Source organism: Aphelocoma coerulescens, chromosome 6 (genome assembly GCF_041296385.1).
Source record: "Aphelocoma coerulescens isolate FSJ_1873_10779 chromosome 6, UR_Acoe_1.0, whole genome shotgun sequence".
Taxonomy (NCBI): Eukaryota; Metazoa; Chordata; class Aves; order Passeriformes; family Corvidae; genus Aphelocoma; species Aphelocoma coerulescens.
The window spans coordinates 17449369-17466744 of NC_091020.1; the positions used below are offsets into that span (position 1 = coordinate 17449369).

The following is a 17376-nucleotide window of genomic DNA, read 5'->3' on the forward strand; positions in this document are numbered from 1 at the left end:
ATGAGCCAAGAGGGACCACTTGCTTTACCAGCCTCTCATGTGAGCATTCATCCGACACAAGAGGCTCTACTCCTTTCCCCTTGGGGGGATACTGAAGGCAAGAGCTCTCAAGGGCTAAAGAAAACAAAACAATGTTTGCTTAGCTGGAGAGCAGAGTGTGCCCTACGTAAATTGTACCAGGACCTAAAAGTGCTTCAGAAATGAAGTGCCTCAGAAATTGGCTCCACAAGATAAATGTGAGGCAGGATGATGCCATTTCCCCAGCTGATGGGGAAATGTCCCATTGACTCATTTGAGGTCATATTTTGGTAACTCTGAGCCTCAGCTTCAGGAAAAATGACACGAAAGACAAAGTTTTCCCAAGGAAGAAGAGGTTCTGATAGTCCTGTTCCTTGTGGACAGCCAAAAAGAGTCAGTGTGTGTCCTTTGTAATCACAGTACAAGGGCTCTGCTTATGGGAAGGGGAGAAAGAGAAGGGTATTCTTTCCATTGGCATGATGAAACAAGCCATGATGATGGGTGGAGGTCAGGTACATTCTTTGTTTCCAGTGTCCCCATTCAAAGGTTTAGAGGAGCAAAAGGTATTTGCTAAATGCTGGGATGTTTCAGGTGGGACAGTTTCTGTTTCTGAGTCCATGTTTCTGTGGCCTCTCTGTTAAAGGGGGTTTTTTTACTCTTTATACTCGACCTGTGAAGAATACAGGTCCTATTTCTAGTTCTAGGTATCTCTGGTTCAGTCACAGGTGTGCAGGCCAAGCTGGCACATTTACAGTGTACTTATTGAAGATGTAGTACCCAGCCTCACATGTATTTTGTACTCTGAAGAGACCAACATTTTGAAAATAGTGTTCCTAGTACAGTAGGAAGAAAAGACTACTTCTTGCCACATACCCACCTCCTGTAGCTTTTGTTTCATTGATTATCTCTGTATACAGAAGTATCTCATCACACAGAGGAGGATTTCACTTCCAGTATAAAGTCCATTGCAGCAGTTAGTTCCCAGACCTCTTTTGTCTCTATAGGCATCTTGGTGATGCTCTGTATTTCTAGGACTGCCTTATTTCCCATAATATATGTTTTTTTCTCTGGTGAACTTGAAATGTATCTATGCTGGCTGTCAATTAATGGTGTTCTGAATTATTAGTGATCCTTACAGAAGTGGGGATGCCAGACTAAGTTCTATGTTTGTGGTCTCTTTCCTCCATGATAGTAGACCTGATACTACAGTAGAAGTTCAGTTCTGTTGTGTAGGAAAGCATGTTATCGCACCTCAGTGTTAGATCAATCATCTGATGTTCCCAGCAATTCAATTTGCAGGGTGGGGAATGTCATAAAAATGAGTAGGCTGAAAAAAACCACCAAACATCTTTTCTATCCAAACCTCTTTTCTTTTTTTTGTCTTTTTCTTTTTCTTTTTTTCCCCCCCTCTGTCTGTGTGTATTTTTGAAGCCCGCAGTGCATTTTCTGGACTTGTGACATGAGTTTTTATTATGCAGTGCATTAGAGCCCTTGTGAAAAATAAAACATGTGATGTGGAAAGTCTCTAGTAAAGAATGACTCAGGAAAAGGAAAACAAAACCCTTCAGTCTAACGAAAGAACAGACTGTGTGAAAGTAACTTGGTATTTAATTGGAAATTGCAGTCAGTCTGCAGATGAAACAGCCTTGCTGGCATCTGCAGGTGGGTGTTTTGCTTATGCGTTACAGTTCTCCTTCCTGCTTGTGCTTGTGAATGCATTTTGCCTGTCAGCTCAGAGGTACAGAAATGGCTGCAATTTGTGGCTGTTCTTTTTCCAGAAGTATCAGCAGTTCCCAATATCGCGAGTGTTGTAGAAGTGTGTTAGTAAGAAAGACCCTGCAAAAAATACCTTACAGTACAAATGAGTGTGACAGCCCTTGTTTTAGAGATGGAGAGAGCCTTTAGAGGTCATTCGAGATAAGTGATGTGACCAAGATCATGCAGGGCCTTTTGCACTCTAAATTATATCTGGGACTTCTACCTCACAGGTTCAGAGCTCACGAGGGCATTTTAATAGAGAAACTTTAGGTGGTGTACTGACATACATTCATTTAAGGTAAACGTGATCTGCCATCTTGGGCCAAACCCCAGATTTGCTTTCATCAAGTCTAATTATGATAATGGTTCATTTAACCTCTCTGCCTCCCCCTAACTTCCGCTTTAAAGCAAAGGTGCACTGGCTGAGAAACCTTGGACTGCACAGTTCCATTTTTAGCTCTGTCTGACTCATTTAATGATTTGGTCAGGTTAGTTTGTCCTTGACTCAGTTTCCCCACTGTCAAAATGGCACTAATAACACTGTCCTGCTTTTTGAGGAAGGGTTATGAAGATAAATTAGTTTTGGCTGGAGAAGAGTCCTGCAGGGCTAGCAGAATTGGAAGGAGACAAGCGTGCTCTCTGTTGCAAGTATTATCTATCACTTATGTTTCTCACAGCCCTCCTTGACTTTTACTGACTATGTATTCTTTCTCCTCTTGCAAATCAACAACGTGTATATTGATCAGCAATATCCCTTGCACAGATTACAGGGCCTCCTCTCCATCAAATTCTTCGCCCTCTCAGAGGCAGATGGTTTTACAGTTGTGAGAGTGAAATCCTGGCCTCGACAATGTCAACAAAGCCAGGACCTCATCCCTGGTTTTCCACTACATGAGTGCTTCCTCTTCTGTACAAAGGCTGGCTATGGGGTGACTGCTGCTGTCTCTTTCTAGGGCTCCTCTAAGGAGGAGCAATCCTCTGCAAAAAAATGCAGAGATATTTTCAGACGCAGACAAGGTGATGAGAAGAGAAGGGATAGTTGGAGAGGGAAAAACCAGCCACACAGCAACCTGACTTCTTCTAGAGAGGGTTAAGTACTAAATACCTCTTACTGGGTCACTTAATGATGGATGGTAGTTAGTGGGGGTGGGGTAAAGCTGACTTCCAGCCCTGCATCACTAAACCGTTCATTAGGAAAAACACACACAATGGAAAATGGCAGAGAGGCTCAAGTGTCCAATTTCTCTCTTGAACTCTCTGAACAGGAGGCTCCAGTCAGGGGAATCCCTGCCACCCTTTCCCCCCCTCCTTCTCTGGCAGTTTCTTTATTAATTAACGGAGTTGGCTGGGGACGGAAACGGAGGACAATAATCAACATAGATGGGTCTGCAGACCTATTTTTAATAATGTGCTTTGCATCTGTCCTAATTGGTATGGAAACAGTGACCTGATTGGAACGACCGGGAGCCTCTTGGGGCCTTTCTTTCTTCCTTTCTCTCCCTCTGTTTTCTTTTTTGTTTGGTTGAAGTTTGACTTGGTGGGAGTGGAGGGGCCAGTGGGTAAGAAATATAAAACCTAACCTTAGGGGCTGTTCACAGGCCGGGGAGTTGAGAGGGGGTGACATACTGGGGAGTGCACGGGATGTGGGGGCAGGGAGGCCTGGACTGGAAAGTTGGGCGTAAATGGCTCCAGGACAGAGAATCTAGCTGCCCTGAAGAGCTGAGGCTAAGCAAGGGAAGGAAGGGGCAGCAGCTCTCCTGGTTTAATTTATGGTGAGGAATATGGTGGCTTTTTTGCGTGAGACAAGAAAAGCTCAGGGACAAGAAGAGCACCCCAAGCCAGCTGATGGCCAGTCCTTACCCTGCTGTGTAACAAACGTGCATGCAGTGAGAGACAGCTCCTGCCTGCAAGAGATTTTAACCTGAAATAGACAGTGGGGGGAAATGGATGATTTGGTATCAGAAGGTGGCTGAGGAACAAACTGTGGCCCAGAAACCTGACTCCCTTAGTGCTGCATGAGCTACCTACCAGACCACAGGTATAGCTGCCATAACGGCTTAGAGACACTGCATTGGGGAATCCAGAACAAATGCTGTGAGCAAACATACATACAAAGACTGTGCTTGTATGGGGAGACAGGATAAAACTCTAAATATAATTGTGGTATGTTCTGCAATGTGGTGATATTTACCTGTTGCAGCTGCTGACATTCTTAGCATTTGCCTGTGTGCACTGGATGCCTGTTGGGGTGGGATTGCAGAGACTGAGCACTACTAAGCCTAAGGAGCAACGTGTCCCCATGTTCTCTCAGTACAGCTGTGGCTGCTGGGGGATGCAGCTGAAGGACTGCTTTCTTCTTTCTCTCACCTATTTAAATAGCTAGTAGCAGGCTCTTGGCAGGCTGTGCTGTGTTTGTCCACTCTGCCTTCCAGTGTCTTCACAATCTCTGGAAGTAGCTCATGAGGCTTGAGCATTTGGAACATAATCTTTCTCCATACAGCCATCATCTCCAGCAGAGCAGAATTGAACAGGAACTGAAAATCCTCATGGGGAGGATGGAACTTGTGTGCCCAAGCTGAGGAACTTGTTACCTAAGAAAGGATCATGCTGGGTGTTTTTCATTACAGTCTTGATGCCAAATTACTGCCTTGCAACTTCACTTTCTATCAAAAGCTTGCATGTGTGCACACTCAAACAATGGGATGAAAAAACAAGTCAAAACACTGAAATTATAATGAAATAAAAGTGATTTTCATATAGGCTAGGATAGAAATTGCACATTATTTAAAATAAAGTGAAATGGATGGATGGATAGATAGGTTCAAACAGCTATTTTTGTATCTTCTGCTAGAATGTATCAACACTTCTAAGTCTGGCCATTTTATTTTGAGTACTGCAGTGATTATTTTTTCCTGTAAGACCCAGCTCCTAGGATGAATTATTGTAACTGAGAATCTCAGTTTTCTTTTGAGGAAGCTTGTTCTTATACTTGCTATGGAAAACTTGAAGAAATGGTGTTATTGCCCTCAAAAGGAAGAGAATCAGAGGCTGAAAACAAGATCTCCCATTTATTGCATTTAATAATTATAAGTCTCTGGTGCTTTTTCCAATCTCTATTGTGTGGGGCCTTGCTCATTAATCTGGGCTACTTAGGCAGCCATGGAGGCATTGCTAAATTCAAGCCCTGTTTATGGATGGCAATCTGTGGTGTATATATAACTCTGCTTATAAAGAAGAAGGAAAGAGAGAAAAGAATTGCAATACGAAATGTAGGGGGAGCAGGCAGTGAGCGGCTGCCACTGCGATGCGTGAGGAGTTGGCCAGGTCCCATGTAAATCAAGGACAAAGTTGACTAATTTCCTGGGTCGGTCATGGTGAAAATATCACATTTCATGGTTTGTTGCCGATTCATAGAAAAATCCTATTAAAACCGGGCAGATTACTTATACAATTTAAACAAATGATGATCAAAGATTATAACATGTTCTGTGAAGAATGAAAAGGAATAGAAATGAATGTGCATCTGGTGAAATGGGGCCAGCTGGGGTTTGCATACAAACTTGCTATTTTAGCAGTGAGGGGGGAGGGGGAGATGCAGGCAGTTGTGGGGTACCGTGGCCCTTTCCGAGCAGGGCTCCTGGTGGGAGAGCGCGGCCCCCCGCCCGGCAGCCGGGGCGGGCGGGGCGGCGGGCCGGGCCCGGGGCGGGCAGCAGGGGGCGCCGCAGGCCGCGTTTTGAGGCGGAGGCGCGGCGGGGGCCCCGGCCGCTGCCGGGAGCAGCCCGCGATCCCGGCGCCAGGGACGGGGGCAGGGATGGACGGACGGACGGATGGATGGATGTATCCTTGGAGTGCGGCCGGTGGGCAGGCTGTCCGCTCGGAGGCAGGCAGCCCGCTTCCCATCGGGCTTTCTCGCCCACAGCCAGGTACGGTGTGCCCAGCACGACTCAGCTGAAGGAGCGCCTGCGCTCGGCCCAGACCCTAAACCCGCACTAACTTGAGATCTCATAACATACTGCATCGCTTCCAAGTTGCTCAGGAAGAAAAGCCTAACCCGAAAACCAACAAAGCTTAGGCTGTGAGATAAAAATGAGTTCTATGTCTCAACAAGACAAGGTCTACACTAGTGGTAAGCCAGACTGTTACTGATCCCTGCATAGATCTGTGCCCTAATCCTCATCAGAGTGAAATGTGTGAAACCTTCACAAGACCTTCACAAAGCATCAAATGCAACAACTGTACACTGAAGAAGAGAATATAAAGACACAAACATATGCTTATATTGTAAAGAGCAGTGGCTTTGTGAAGTGATTGCGAAGATGGAGATGAAATGGGTAAACAGAAATGCATCTCCAAAGAAAATGGTAGAAATTTTAGCAATATGACAAAATGATTGGCACTGGGAGCAGGAAAAGGCAGTTTTTTGTTTTGTTTATGTTTTAAAGGCAGATTTCTATATTTCACTGTGAAATTGCTACAGCAGACAGGGCAGAATTTAACATTTTCCTGTGCACTGCTGAACATCCTATACCAAACAGTAATCCACATGAAACCTACTGTAGTGGTTTTCATAGCCCTCATGGCTTGGAAATAGGCTTAAATAGTCAAATCTTCTGACATTGCCCACTCACTTTTAGGCTAAATATAATGAAGCAGTAAACCACTGATGCTCCTATCACAAGGCTTGTTTTGCACAGCTGCCTGTCTAAAGTCCTCTATTGAAGCTTTCCCAAACACTAAAAGAGTAGGCAGGATTTGATGATCTTAAAGGTCTTCTCCAACCTAAATGATTTTATGATAGCGTGGGAATTCAGTTGTGTCTGAAATTTAGGGATGAGGTGTATGAACTGATTCATACTGGTTCTCCTTTTTTATCTATGAATCTAGGGAAACGTAGCAATAAACTTATCTCTGCATGGCATTCAACTCCAGATCCAAACCCTAATGCTGCCTCTAACCCCAGGGTTGTCCAGAGCTAAGGTATCCATGGTTCCTTAATAATTCAGCATAACACATTTGAACATTCTGACAGCTACCCTTAACTTTTCTTCAAGGACCAGACAAATAAGCACAAAAACCTCCCATTGTGAATCCTGCCACAAAGCTAAGCCCTAACCTCACTGATCATTGTAACACAAGGACACAGTGCTGCTGAAAAAGCAAACATGTTTGCGGCTATCAGCTCATATCTTACCACTGAGGACCTGGGAGAGTTCTGCAATGGAGATATGATGCTGCAGAGACTCCTGTCCCAAGTCCTAAATGTGAACGACTTGCAGTATCATTTATGGCTAAAGAACCTGTTGATCTGTGAACATTAATTACGAAAAGTTCAAATCCACTGCGGCAGGCTGCAATCCTGTTGCAGGCTGGACAGAATTCATCAGTAAATCTGACTGCACAGAACTGTATGCTAAATCTTAGTTTTAGTCCTCACTTTATTCCTGGCATGAGTGATGGCCTAGAAATCCAGCTATGTCCAAAAGTTAATCAGAAGATGCTTAAATATGCTGATACTGATTTTACCACTTATCTTACCTCAAGCAATGATGCCATTCCGGCTCCAACGTTGATCATGGCTCAGTAACCCCATTCTGTCTGACAATTAAAAATGATACATTTTAATCTCCTTATCCCTGAGCAGGTTTGGCAGAATTGAGCAACAAAAATTATTTAGCAGAGCCTCGTTTCTGGAATGCTAAGCTAGAGCCTAATTGTAATCCTAACCCTGGTTTGACCTCTACCCAGATTCTTGCCATCAGTGAAAAATAAAGAATAAATATTTGGCTATAGTAACATTAACTTTCATCCAGTTTTGTGAGTCTTAAAGATTTAGACAATTAATTTTCCCTTCTAATCTCTCTTGTTCCAGACTCTATCCCCAACTCTAATCCTATTTTTGATGACAGCTTAGAAACCCAGAATTTGGCATTCTCGTCTAGTGGTATCAGACTTTGGCTTTTCTCTACAGGTCTGACAGCGGTCAATAGTAAATTTGGTTTTCTGTCAGATCCTGCTATCCCTAAGCATAACTCAAATCCCAACCTACCAGCATTATATACTATACTCGCATTGTCACCAGATTTGAATCTACTTGTTCTAGCCTTATTTGATTTTGCAGAATTCAGCAAATATCCAGCTCTCTGTCCATATCTCTTTAATCTTGTTCCTAACAGAAAACACCAGTCTTTACTACAGACCAAACATTTTTTCTTTCTTCAAAATTACAAATAAGACATTTGAGTCTACTGACACCAGAGTGCTCTGGTATGGATAATCTGTGTATTCAGTGATTTGGCTACAGAGAACCGAAAATTTCATTTTCCAAAAATGAGTGATTTCACACCTTGAGTGGTGAATAAATAATTTAATTTCTATGTATTCAAGGGGGGCTGAGGCTGATTTATGCTAGCTGATAGTTCTGGTCTGCTACATACAGCTCTTTGCGATAGAAAGTACCTAATGCTGCTTTGAGGCTAAAGGATCCTTGTGCTTTTATAACAAAGTGTGTGTAGAGCATTCCTGAGTAAAAATCAAGAATGGTCTATAAACAGTATGTGCTATTGGCTATATCCCATGCCTCTCTATGCTTGTATATGTTTTATTCTGGCCAGAGGGTGTGAGCTAGCACATGGGAATAGCAGCTGAGGAACATGGTGGGAGTCATGGTGCTTGGAGCAGTTGAAGGGACAACTGCAAGTCTCCCTATTTTTAATTCAATATTGAATATAGTGGTATTGGCTTTTCAGATCATGACCTGTTCCAGTGCTGCTAATTACATTTGTGACATGAATGGCCAAAGTAAGAAACTTGGGGCACTGGAGTTGGATTTTACAGAAGATGCCTACTGTGAATTTATGTGATTAAATGTCATCTTTCTTGAAAAATGCCACTTGATGTACATGAATTTTGGATCAAAATGCTGAATTAAGAAACTGAACTGGACATTATTTTGCTTGTTCACTTTTGGGGAGTGAAGTACCTTCCACTTTGTTTTCCAGTAGGCAGTCAGGATTGAGTGGGAGAGGCTGTTGGTCACCAGCATATTCTGGATAGGGCAGCCCTGGGAGCAGCTGGTGTTACTTGAAGGTAAAATAAAAGAAAATGTATTTTAAATTGGAGGGCAAGTGAAAACCACAGATAATTATTTTTCTACCTGATACTATGAATAAGCATCTTCTAACAGTGATACCTTAGTGTAACAAAGCAGTCTTAAAGACTTGTGCTTATGCAGTGCTTAGAGAACATGGTAAGGACCTCTCACTTGGTATAGCCAACTTACCACCATGGCTGCTCTGAGCCAGCATTTTGTAGACTTAGCATCATGTTCATTTCACGTTAATGGTGAGTAAAGCTGATTAGCTGCTGTTTTAACTGCAGGTAACTCATTGTTACTGGCAGGAAACATGTTTCATCTGCATAACAGTTTCATGTGAGCAGTGGGAAACATTTTCTATTAGCGTTTGTTGATGTGAAACATGTTTCTTAGTGGAATTATGTTTGGAACTGGAAGAGAACTTGATTTTCATCTTTAACTCCAACTAGAAAACCTGCATCATGAAAAGGAACTTTTTGATTCCTTCCCAGTGATTTTTGATATTACTTTTAATGTGTCCAGGATTGGTCTCTATCCTATTTATTATGCACTATATATATATATAGTTATTTATATATCTAATGAAGCTAGAATCACCTTCTTAATGTTGCCCAAATTATATATATGTCAGCTGCATACAGAGGCTGAGGTGAGCTGAAGACGAGTTCCAGAGAAGCTGTATTGTGCTGCTGTCCCTGACTGCCATGTTCAGGTGAGTGTGAGCTCTGTAGGGCCCCAGTGAGGAGTTGAAGTAGGTACAGGTAAGCAGTGTGTGTCCTTTTCTATTCTTGGCAGTGTAATATTCCTTCTTTTCTCTTAGATACCAAGCAATCCTGTTCATACTCTTCTTCCCCCTAATTTTTTTATTTACTATAATGACACCTATCAAAGATCTACATAGCCAGGAGCTTGAATTTTGAAAGTGATAGAATGGTAACACTTGGTTTTTAAGAAATGTTTTACTTGCTTTCTTTGCTTGTGCTTTCCAGATAATGAAGCCAAAACAAGCAATGTTTAAGTCAGTATCTTTCAAAAAATGCTGTCGTATAATAACTAATTATGTTACCAATCGTGCCTGCCATTCTGAAGGATCTCAAGGCACACAGCCATCCTGAATTATGAGAGCAAATGCAAATATATGACTGTTTCTAGTAAATACTGTGAGACTCTTCTTAAGAAATGTAGCTTCTATTGGCCTAGAAAGTGTCAGTTGCTTAAGAGTTTGCAGTAGCACTACACAAATGTTTTTGTGAGCAAGGAGGGAAGAATTCCCCATTGGTTACAAATCAGAAAAGGAATTTAGAAAGATAGTTGCCTTGCAACTTAGTCATTCTAAAGAAAAAGTTTTTGCTTGCCGCAAGCTATAAAAATTATGTAAGAGTATGACTTCTTTATTTATTTGATAGAGGTAGTCTCTTGATTCTTGACCATGCAGAAGTTGAATTGTTTCCAAGTATTCATTTATACTGGGGGATGTGCTTGTGCTTAAGGGCCTGGCAGTCACAAAATACAGTCCCAGAGAGCTTTAGGTCCAAGTGTGACTTGTAGACAAATAACCTAGTTCTGATTTGGCTGACTTAAATCAGGGAAACTGCACATTTACTGCTGCAACCCTCGCTTGCTAATATATATTTGTATTGCTGGAACGCCAAGGATCCGTATTACCTATGACATATACATATATACATAGACATATAGAATATGTCTATGCCAGACAACATATGAATGCAGAGCAAACAAAAGATGATTCCATGCTTTAGAACTCTAGCAGTCTAAGACAGAAGATTGTGACATGGTCAAATCATTATAATTGACAGCAGAGAAGCTAGTGCTTCTGCTTCAACTTGGCTAAAAAACCTGCAAACCAACAAAACAAACAAATAAAAAAAACCCTCAACAAAAAAATAACAACAAAAAGCCCAGGCTAAAGCACAGATCCACTTGACCTATTTGTAGAGAGGGAAGAGTTAAAGAACAAAAGCACATGGAAAAATCTAAAATCATCTTCTCTTCAAATGGTCTCAAGGAGGAAAGAGGAGAGGCAAAACAAAGCACAGAGAATCTGAAGCTTGGACTGCCTTGTTTTTCCATAAATTTTCCAAGATATGTTGGAGACTCTTTTATGCATTAGCACAGTGTTTAGGAATGAATATTTGTTCAGTGAGATATGACTCTCCCGTGGCAGGGCAGTGAAATATATGATATTTTGCTTGTTGGCAGCAGATTTCTGGCTGTCTATGTTTTTATTAGTGCAGGTTTTTCTATATGAGCATAGCTATTTATCTAGCAAGCAGGGCCAGCAGATAGAAAGTTGAAGGGAGAGCCAGCACAGTTCTAAACCATGTCAGTAGACAAAAACCCTTAAGGCGAAGTATCTACAGGATTGGGCCATGTGCCTGAATTAGGGGAAATGCTGTTACATTTTCCCAGTCACTTCAATATCCTGCAGTTCTTGCACTTCCACAAACCCAATTTAATGCAGCTGATACAATTCCATACTGAGGATGTGTTGTCAGCTGCTAGTGTTCAGCCTTGGAAATTTTAATTCCTGAGCTAGAAGATGGAGGGAGCTTTTTAGTAGAGATTGTAACAGGCTGATGACCTTTAGTGTTTTGCTCATTTACCACCAGAGATGGTCAGATAGTTACCCCAAGGGGTTTTGAGGTACACCAGCATCTGTAGTCTGCTGGTCTGGTTTGACTACATGGTGATAGTGGAGGTATAAAAATCCAAATAAGCAGCTTGATTCTCTTGAGTAATAATCTGAGTGTAATTGTCAGGGTTAAATCACACACTGGGGTGTTCTCTGATGGTAGTGGGAATTTTACTTGTGTGTAAAATGGATCAGACCTGTGGGACCTGATCTTTAATTCATTATGCTTTGCATGTGTGACACATGCTTGCAGAGGTAAACAGAACTATTACTGGAGAGGAAGGCAAAGGTTACCAAGTGAAAGAACAGAGTTAGACACCAATGGTAAGATTATTTTTAAGGTGATTCCCTAAGCTCTTGGTGTTTTGCTTGAATAGCTGCTGAAAACAGAAGAAGAGGCAGTCTTTGCTCTATAGATTCAGAGAGGAGCTGTAAGATAAAGACAACAGGTGATGAGAATGAGATGGCTTAAGGAATGTATGGAGATTGAAGTAGTAGAAGCAGCATAAACAAATAGGACAAAGCTTTTTTTGAAAATGTTGTTTTAAAGGATCTTGCAGATAGACTTGTGATGAAGACCAATGAAACAAGCAAGGGACATCTATAAGGAGCTCTAGTCCTTCATAAAACCTGTGAGGGACACAAGGATGCAGATTTGGAGATCCAGCAATTAACAGACAGTGTGGGAATAGAGATGGTTAAGAGATAGGGCTCTTTTCTTGCCTAAAATAAAAGATATTGAGTACAGGTAGCAGTGGAGGTCCTTGAGAGGGAATACAATCAGCTTCTGATTGCTGTGTCAAAGAAAGAAAAAGCAGTGGAGAGGTAGGAAGGAGGGCAGGTCTACTAACCAGGTAGGCTGGGAAGGTCAGTTGTGCAATAGCATAGCAGAAAGGTGCAGCAAGTTTCCAGGTCAGAGACATGGTGTTTATAAAACCTACTGGTTATGTGGACTGCATAGTTCTATCTGTCTTGGATCATCTAGGGACTCTGCCTTCATACTCTGTTTTTATCTTCTCTTATAATCTGGTATTACCTGAATAAAATCTGCATAGTCAAGAGCTTGAAATTGCAACCAAACTACTATGAAAGTCAACTAAGTAGGGTCAAAGTGATCTTAAAAGGCCCTTCCAAAGAAGCATGTAATCAAATTATTTAATTGGGGATAAAAGCATGCCAGTAAGGGAGTAAACACGTAGCATCTCAGGATCTACTATGTTTAGATATACTACAGTTTTTAAGCAGTCCCCAGCATGATCAGATTACAGCCTCTGGGATATAGAGAGTGTAGGGGAAGCATTGTTGTTATGCCCATCTTGGTGAGATACTGACCAAGTTCACTGGGGCTACCATCACATGCAACAAATGCTGAACAATAATAATTTGTAAGCAGATTAAGACCCTCTAATAGAAAAAGTGCCATTGTACATCTGTATTACTTTGTTATTTTGCTCTTATTGCCAGCCTTGATCTCCCTTTACAAACTTTTTTCATTTACAAGCATTTTCCTCAATGCTGTCACAAATACAGAGACATTCCTACTAGTCCAGACTCATTGCCATGCAGTTTTCCCTGTGACAAGTAGGGCTGTTCTGAAGTATGCAGAATTCCAGAAAGAAACAGAAATACCAGCCTTTGTACTGTCAGAATGAAATCAAATAAGTACGCATATATGAGTCAAATATATAGATGCATTTCTTTATTTAGATGATTTTAAAGTGTCCTTGTGTTTTATAATGATGCAATGTGTGGTTCACTCTACATGATATTAAATAGCAAAAATAGGCTTGTAGCACCCAAAAGTTGTTCATCTTGTATTTTGGTACAGTTCTGTTTTCTCTGTATTTCCTGTTTCAGGGTTTATTTCTGGAACAAGATTTGTATTGCTTAGAAACTCAGACTTGGATTCTTTAAGAAGCAGGCCTTTTCTGAAAAATCAGGTCCCTGGTATATATTTATTACTGCCAATCCTGAAAAGATTTTTTTTTAATGTGTTTAGTTTGATTTCAAAATAATTGCCTGGACATATAAAATAAATTGCAGAAATAAATCTCTGTGGATCCAGAGCCCTTACTAATCAATTTATGTGTTCTTCTGGACTTGTTTTCTTCATATCTATTTCCAGAGTTGTAAATACAGGGTATTTTGGTTTGAAATAGCCTATGTGACTTCTGCATTAAAAGGATTTCTTCTATGAGATTGAAGTTGAAACAATAATGACAATTGCAGTATTAATGGGCAAATTTTAAGTATCCTTCTGGAAAGAATGTCCAGCATACAGTTGAAAAATCATTTTATGTGCTAGGTTGGGCAGAGAGTTATAGTTAATGGGGTGACATTAGGCTGGTGACCTGTCACTAGTGGGGTTCCACAGGGCTCCATCTCAGGCCCTGAGCTCAACATCTTCATCTACAACTTGGACACAGGACTTGAAGGAAGTAAGTTTGCCAACAACACTTAAATGGGAGGAATTGTTGACTCCCTTGAGGGCAGAGAGGCCCTTCAGAGAGACCTCAACAATCACTAATTGGGGCAATTACCAATTTTATGAAGTGTAACAAGAACAAGTGCCAGATTCTGCACCTAGGGCAGGGCAAACCTGGTTGTGCATACAGACTGGGGAAGGAGAAGCTGGAGAACAGCGTTCTGCAAAGGGACCTGGGGGTCCTGGTCGATGGCAAGCTGAATATGAGCCAGCAGTGCCCTGGCAGCCACGAGGACCAAGCATGTCCTGGGGGGCATCAGGGACAGCATTGCCAGCCGGGCAAGGGAGGGGATTGTCCTGATCTGCTCTGCACTGGGGCAGCCTCACCTCAAGTCCTGGGGGCAGTTTTGGGCACCACAATATAAAAAAATTTAAGCTACTAGGGAGTGTCCGAAGGAGGGCCATGAGAATGGTGAAGGGTCTGTAAGGGATGATGCATGAGGAGCAGATGAGGCCACTTGGTTTGATCAGCCTGGAGAAGAGATTGAGGGGAGATCTCATTGTAGTCCCCAACATCCTCATGAGGGGAAGCAGAGGGGCAGGTATTGATCTCTTCACTCTCGTGACCAGTGACAGGACTCAAGGAAACAGCATGAAGCTGAATCAGGGGAGAGTTAAGCTGTATATCAGGAGAAGGTTTCTTACCCAGAGGGTGGTCAGGCACTGGAACAGGCTCCCCAGGGAAGTGGTCACCACACCAGCCAGCCAGAGTTCAAGAAGTGTTTGGACAATGCTTTCAGGCACTCTTGGTGTGATTCTTGGTGATGACCTGTGCAGGACTAATAGTAGGACTTGATGATCCTTGTGGGTCCCTTCCAACTCAGCATATTCTGTGATTCTGTGGTTCATGTCTAAGGCATTTCTGACATCACCCGATTATTCAGATTCACCTCTGTTTAGGACAGCTATATGTATCAGCACACACCACTACAAACAACAAACACCACAGAATTTTAACAGCAGGCACTAAAAAGTACCAAAGCTAGTGAATCATGCAGAGCTGCTCAAGTGGCTGGCTAATGTGGTTTGTGCCAGAGTGTGAAGAATCCAACGCTCCAACATCACGATCTTTTTGTGGTGTCCAAGATCCGTAAAGCCCACAGATGGTCAGGTTTGCCATTGCAGATCAGAGCCCAGGAGTTTTGTCATGATTATGTGAAATTGAGGCTTGTGTAGAATGGAGGCTGGTTTTATGCCTAAGTCACTCAAAGAGGACTCAGTAGGACTGTTCTGTGACCTGGAGAAAAGTGTATTTACCTCATGGTCATTTTATAATATAAGGGCTTATGCAGGGAATCATGGAATTGGTTCTCATTGAAGTTAGCTTGCTCTTAATGTTATGCATAGGTATAATGTCTTTTTGAACAGAAATGAGAATAAGCTTGGGCTTATATGACTTTTCTGACTTGGTGTGCATAGGATATGTATCTGTGATGATTATTTCATTGCTGTTGAAGTGACTCTTGAACAGAAACAGTGAGACACCGTGTCCAATCCAATTGAGAAGTCTGTGCAAGGACTTTCACTGACACCATAGGATGTTCAAGCCAGTCCTCCTTTGTTATCATAGCATTTGCATTCTCATTCTCAAAGTTGTGTGGTTTTGGTTTTGAATTTCTGGTTTGTTGTGTTTTTCTCTTTCATAAAGATCTTTTCTTGGCTGCTTATGTCCTTTTTTCATTCCATTCTTACTCAAACAGTTTTTAGTAATTTTGATAGCCTGTTTCATGATTTCTTCTGTAGCTGGCTGATTCAGGGGAAAAGACTGTGCACTGCAGCAGGGCAGGTATCTTGCAAGGCAAGTATCCTGCTTTCTAGTTTAAGGTTAAAAAGAGAATCCTTTGGTGGTGAGGAACAACCATGATATTGAAGGATAACTTTGTGTCAGAAGGAAGTGAGAATTCTATTCTCAGCAACACTAGTGTACAGTAAAGTCACAGAAATTGCTCTACATTTATATCAGAGTCTGAGCCTTTACAGGAATACTTGCCCAGGAAATAAGCCTTTAACTTCAGTTGATTTTCTGAAATTCGAATTTTGTTCTACTCAAAGTGAAGGGATGTCAGTGCCTTTGTGGAAATTCTCAAGTGTGGAGCAGTGACTATGCAGCCACACTAGTGCATGCTGAGTCTGTGAGAAGTAGACATAAGGGTGAGACTATGATCTGTGGGTTGTGTGTAGCTGCGTGTGAGAATGCAGTGGTGAGACTAAGTGTACCTGCCTGTGTGACACTGAGGCTGTGAGTATCTGTGGGAGAACTTGTTGATGTGACTCTGTGTGGTGTGCAAAGGTTCATCCTATCTGTGTATTGATATTGGTGCACAAGTGTGATTGCACAAACATGAGTGAAGCACAGATGTGAATTTGTATGTAAACATAGGCATCCACGGTTATCCTCACCCTATGTGAGCATGAGTGCAAATATTAGTATATTTCTAAGTGCAGAACATAAAAATAAATTCATGTCAGTGAGATGTGTATATTACCAGATGATCTTAGATGGAGAGATCCTGTGCCAGACACGGCCTCTTCTCTGTCCTGTCTGTTTCTGCACATGTGTTAGCTTTAAACATGAGAAGTGCCCCAGCTTGGCTTTAGCCTGGGCATCAGCCCTGAGTATGCAGTTGCTCTGCCAGCTCAGTGTGTTTGTGTGCTCTTGTGAGAGAGTTGGTAATTGTGAGCGCTCCCTAAGAGAATCTCTGGGGCCAAGGGATACAATAGGCAAGGGTCTAGGGTCTGAAACTGTAGACTTTAATAAAGCCACTGACAGCAAATAAGAGCCTGACATGTGAGTCACATTACTGACAACAAGGGCTGCTTTGTAGTCCCATCTGCACCCTGATCGGTCCCGTACAGTAACTGAAAGGACAGAACAAACTGCTGCTGCCTTCAATAAATACAACAGTGCCACAAAGGCAGCCGAACAGACCAACTTTGTGTGGCTTTGCTGCAGCTGAGCTGCTCTCCTGGTCCTCTTCCTTGCCTCCCCCACCAGTGAAAATGACTGACGTTACCTTTTAAGGGTTGCTTGAGAGCCCTGACTATGTGCTTGTCCCCATGGCAGTCATTACACGTAGCCTTGTAACATCTTTCTTCCCTGCCACCCCCGTGCTCCTTTCATAGCCTTTCCCTTTCTCTGCTCCCAGTGACTGGGAGAGGCCCAGAGCCTCTGCTCATGAGCCATGTCCCCTGGACCTCTTGCCCCTGCCTGGGCTAGCCAGCACGGGGAGCTTAGCAAAACCTTACATCAGGCTATGAGCAAAGCAACTTGAGATGTAATAGTACCTTGAATAGTTACTCCAGACTCCCACTGGAGTGGTCATGGTAAAAATGTTGGACTTGCCAGTACGGTAACTTGAAGGCCTTTCA

The 17376-nt window shown here is 42.3% G+C and overlaps 1 protein-coding gene across 1 annotated transcript in view; it reads left to right on the forward strand.

Moving 5' to 3' along the window:
• LOC138112768 (uncharacterized) overlaps positions 1-17376 on the forward strand; it is a 212212-nt gene that overhangs the window by 19017 nt on the left and 175819 nt on the right. Inside the window, exon 2 of the mRNA XM_069020365.1 lies at positions 9501-9581. The gene's annotated coding sequence lies outside the window, so the exon portion shown is untranslated. The remainder of the gene's footprint in view (positions 1-9500; positions 9582-17376) is intronic.